Here is a 4835-nt window from a genome sequence, read left to right on the forward strand (position 1 = left end):
TCCAGTAGCAGAGAACCGATGGTATGTTTATATTAAAACAAGTAAAAAAAAAAAAAAGAAAAGAAAAGAAACAAGTTTTACATGTAACCCCTCTTTCTTCTTTCTCCCTTTCTTTCTCCCTTTTCTTTCTTTCTTTCTTTCTTTCTTTCTTTCTTTCTTTCTTTCTTTCTTTCTTTCTTTCTTTCTTTCTTTCTTTCTTTCTTTCTTTTCTTTCTTTCTTTCTTTCTTTCTTTCTTCCTTCCTTCCTTCCTTTCTTTCTTTATTCTTTCTTTCTTTCTTTCTTTCTTTCTTCTTTCTTCCTTCCTTCCTTCCTTCCTTCCTTCCTTCCTTCCTCCCTCCCTCCCTCCCTCCCTCCCTCCCTCCTTTCTTTCTTTCTTTCTTTCTTTCTCTTCTTTCTCTTCTTTCTTCTCTTTCTTTCTTTTCTTCCTTCCTTCCTCCCTCCCTCCCTCCCTCCCTCCCTCCCTCCCTCCCTCCCTCCCTCCTTTCTTTCTTTCTTTCTTTCTTTCTTTCTTTCTTTCTTTCTTTCTTTCTTCCTTTCTTTCTTTTAGTGGCATAGGAAAGCTCCTGAGTGTGGCCCTGACGGAGACTCTGGATGGACGGGGGCATTAGAGGAAGGTGTTGACCCTTGAGGTGACCCGGCAAAAGCAGAGCCAGAACCCAGCTCATGCCTGGAAGGTGTGGGAGCGAAGGAACGTCACAGAAGGAACGTTGATTCAGGAGGAGGGTGGGCTTCGTCCTGCTTTGCCGCTTCTCTGGCCCGTGGCCCAGGGTAGCAGTTGCCACAAAGACATCAGGGTGGGCTGCTTGCCCCGGAACCACAGGCCCCGAAGGCTTCCTGCTGAAGCGGCCTGTAGTGGCCGCGGGGTGGCCCTGACGTGGCCGGGGGATGTGCCTTCTTCAGCCTTCTTCCAGCGTGGCTCCAAGCCACTGGCCACTACAAGCCGTGACAGTCACCTCTGCATGTCCCCGGGGTGGCGAGCGGGGGGCGGGGGGGTCTCTACATGGCCTAGGACGACATCCCCGTGTTGTTCTGCTCTCCACGGTCGGAGCAAATGGTTCTTCCCGCTGGTCCTCCCGGGAGGCCGCAGGTCTCCACTGACGTCCGTCTTCAGGGCCCGGAGCTTTCCACAGCTCCACCGGGACCTTCAGCCGCTGTGTCGCCCCCATCTCGTCCTCTGCGTCCGGCTCGAGCTTGGAAATTCTCCGACTGCAGCAGTTTGGGCCTGAGCTCCTGAGCCGGTTGTCGGTTGGTTTTCTGAGGATGGGGACACCGGACGGAGGGGTTCCCAGAGAGGTTCCCGGAGGGGGGACACGGTGTGAGCCGGGGAGGCGAGGGGGGAGCCCGGAGTAGCGAGGCTGTTTGCAGGCTACCAAACCAATGACTTGTTTTAAGGACCTGTTGGCCAATCTGTAGCAGAGTGGCCCAGGCCAGGAGCTCGAGGCGTGACTCGGGGGGCCCGGGCCCGAGCCTGGGCCAGCGGTTTCCAGCCTGGCCCAGTGCCCTCTTGGTCCCCACAGGCTCTCTGGGCCGCGCGGCCTGTGCTGGGGGCAGGTGGCAGCGCGGCTCAGGGGCAGTGGTGGGTCCATGCGTGCCCGGGGGCTCCCTCGCTGCCAGGCCTGCTGTCCCCGGGGAGCACCCATCCAAGCATCTCTCGGCTCGTCCAGCCAGCAGGCCGACGGGGTCCGGCAGGGGGGTGTCCTGCCGAAAGACGGCAGCCCGGCTGTTGCATCCTCCCAGCGCCTCCCGGTCCAAGATGCTGAGCCACGGCCGACGTGGCCTCGAGGTTGCAGGACCCGTGGCCTGGTCCTGGGGCGCCCGGGTTCCCCCCAGGGCTGGGATCGGCTTGTCCTCCCGGATCCCACCCGGGACGGGCGAACAAAGGCCAGAAGGGTGGTGGCTCGGGACTTGCTGTGTCCCAGGGATGCGGGACCCTGCATCTGCACCACCCGACGCCTCCACCCGTTCCAGCTTGGGGATCCTCGGGGGCGCCTGCCCTCCCCGATAATCTGTCTTTCTTTAGGCTTCCACCAATGGTGATCCTGTTTTTCCTGATTTTGAGGAGAGGAAAAAAAAATTCTCCATGCAGGCCGAGGACTCGGTTCAACGTGCAAGTCTCAGAGCATCGTGGCGTGTCCTCTGCTGCTTCGGGATCAGCTCGTTCATCGCTGCCTAGGAGCCATTGAGCTGCTCTGCAAGCACAGAGGGCCTCAAGCAGCCACCTGGCCAAGGGCTGTTGAGCAGACCGGGGTGCACACCTCCTTGTTGGGGGCACGGGGGATGGAGGCCCATTTCCAGCCTCCGGGTGGACCCAAGGAGAGCTTGCTGCAGGTGCCTTTGGCCACGACTCCCCGCCTCCCACAGGTGTCACCTGTAGTCTCAGGGGATGGGCACCAGGGGGCACCATCCCACCAGTGTTCTTTCTGGTTCTTTCTGGATCTGGGAACCACTGTCCTGTGCTGGCTAGTTTCCACTGAGGGTCAACTTTCTGCTCTCCCCAGGCCTCCCTGGCTTTTCCTATCTCCTTTCCCGTGTTTTTCTTTGGTTCTTGGGAATCTGAGGTACAGAGTTGATGGCCTCAATGACGGTGGTGAACATAATGCTAGTAGAAAACCTACAGAAACACTGATAGTGACCTGATATTGGAGGCTTATTATGTGCTAAGGGCTTTCAAGATATTATTTATTTGTTTAGTTGTTTATTTTTATTTTTTAATAAAGATTTTATTTATTTATCCATGAGAGATGCAGAGAGAGAGGCAGAGACACAGGTAGAGGGAGAAGCGGGCTCCATGCAAGGAGCCCCATGTCAGACTCTATCCCAGGACCTGAGGGTCATGCCCTGAGCTGAAGGCGGACACTCAACCGCTGAGCCACCCGGGTGACGCTCCAGATAGTATTTAAAAGTCTCACTGCAACTCTGCAAGGTTGTCTTCATTTTATGAACAAAGAAGCTAAGGTTCAGAGAGCTCCAGCAAACTTCCCAAGGACATACCCGCAACAGGGAGGTAAAGAGGGGCAGCATGAAAGCAAGTTGATGCAATGTCAGGGCATTACTGATCTTTGGAGCATTTACAGAGCTTGCACATGGGTATAGTGGAGGGAAAAAACTAAACAGGAGTCCAGCCTTTGTGAAGTTCATGATCTAAAAGAGGATATGGAGTAAAAATAAAGGGGGAAAGAAGTAAAAGCAAAAATAAAGGAAATAGAGCAAGTTATCTGTGATGAGAATGAAAAAAAAGGGACACATATATATGACATTTGTAAGACTGTACATTTAAAAAAGGTGTGAGATTATTGGGAACATTTTCCAGGTGTAGAGTCGAGAAGACATCCTTAAGTCGATTCTTCTCTTGGAGTAGTTCTGAAGACAAGAGTGATAAGGTCAGAATAAAGAGCAGCTATCCTTGGGTTCAGCTCTCAAACTTGTGAATCCTTATTGTTAACTGTGGATTTTTTTCTTTGTTGTTTTTTTGTTTGTTCATGACACTCGAATTTGCTCCATGTCCTTGGAGGTGAAGTCTCAGCTACAGCTGTATGCATATGTGACGGAGACCTAGATAAAATGTTTTGAGAGTTTATACACCCAAATATTCCAGGTTATCTATCCCATAGAACCGTAAGAACAGCAAGAGTCAGGAATCTCCTCATACTAAAATACATGAAGGTTTATTTGCTGGGGGGCTGAGCATTCCACCTGGGACCTTGGATGTGTCGCTGCATTTAATCTTAACACAACCCCGTAAGATGTGCATTAATCAGTATTCCCTCAGGACGTCGAGCTTAGGCAGGTTGTGCAAATTCACCAGAGAGTAATACTTTTTTTTTTTTTTTAAGAAAAAGATTTCATTTATGTATTCCTGAGAGACACAGGTGACACATTTTCCATTACTCTTTATTATGCTTGATGTCTTATGGAAATTTTTGATGTTTTATGGAATTTTTTTCCATAGGTTCCCAGGAACCTAAGACCTGGGCACATCACATAAAACCAATTTCTGGCGGGGGCAAAAACAAAACAATCAAAACCCACAATAGGAAAAAAAAAAAAAAGAGGAAGTTAACACTGTCTGGGGCCATCATAGCAGAACCCAGAGAATATATTCTTTTAAAAAAATTTGGGGAGGACACTTGGGTGGCTCAGAGGTTAAGTGCCTGCCTTTGGCCCAGGGCGTGATCCTGGAGTCCCAGGATCGAGTCCCACATCAGGCTCCTTGCATGGAGCCTGCTTCTCCCTCTGCCTGTGTCTCTGCCTCTGTGTGTGTGTGTGTGTGTGTGTGTGTGTGTGTGTGCGTCTCATGAATAATTAAATAAAATCTTTAAATTTTTAAAAAAATATATTCTTTAATTGAGACATTCTAGGCACTTCCTAAAAAGATGGGACACTTCACGAATTTGCGTGTCATCCTTGCGCAGGGAAGATGCTCATCCTGTATTGCTCCAGTTGTAGTACGTGCACTGCAGAGGCGGGTACCCATGGACCTTATTATTTTTTTTAAGATTTTATTTACTTATTAATGAGAGAGAGAGACAGACAGAGACAGAGACAGAGAGGCAGAGACACAGGCAGAGGGAGAAGCAGGCTCCCTGCAGGGAGCCCGACATGGGACCCAATCCCAGGTCTCCAGGATTACACCCTGGGCTGAAGGCAGGCGCTAAACCACTGAGCCACCCAGGGATCCCAGGCACTCTACCCATGGCCCTTAAATGGGGATTCACAGATGGGGACAGAACATAGGGACAGAGGGAGCCCAGGCTTTGTTTCCAGAGCACCCACCTCCTGTGCGCTCCCCCTAAGGCGGGCAGGATGGGATGCACAGTGTCAGGGACTCTCCCGC

General features: G+C 51.2%; 1 non-coding gene across 1 annotated transcript; it reads right to left on the bottom strand.

Annotated features, from left to right (window-relative positions):
• Positions 1–4368: 4368 nt before the first annotated feature.
• LOC129501078 (U6 spliceosomal RNA) lies at positions 4369–4471 on the bottom strand. Its single transcript, XR_008662647.1, has one exon. It is a non-coding gene; the product is annotated as a U6 spliceosomal RNA (small nuclear RNA).
• Between the last annotated feature and the right edge of the window lie 364 nt (positions 4472–4835).

This window comes from Nyctereutes procyonoides, unplaced genomic scaffold (genome assembly GCF_905146905.1).
Source record: "Nyctereutes procyonoides isolate TBG_1078 unplaced genomic scaffold, NYPRO_anot_genome, whole genome shotgun sequence".
Lineage (NCBI taxonomy): Eukaryota > Metazoa > Chordata > Mammalia > Carnivora > Canidae > Nyctereutes > Nyctereutes procyonoides.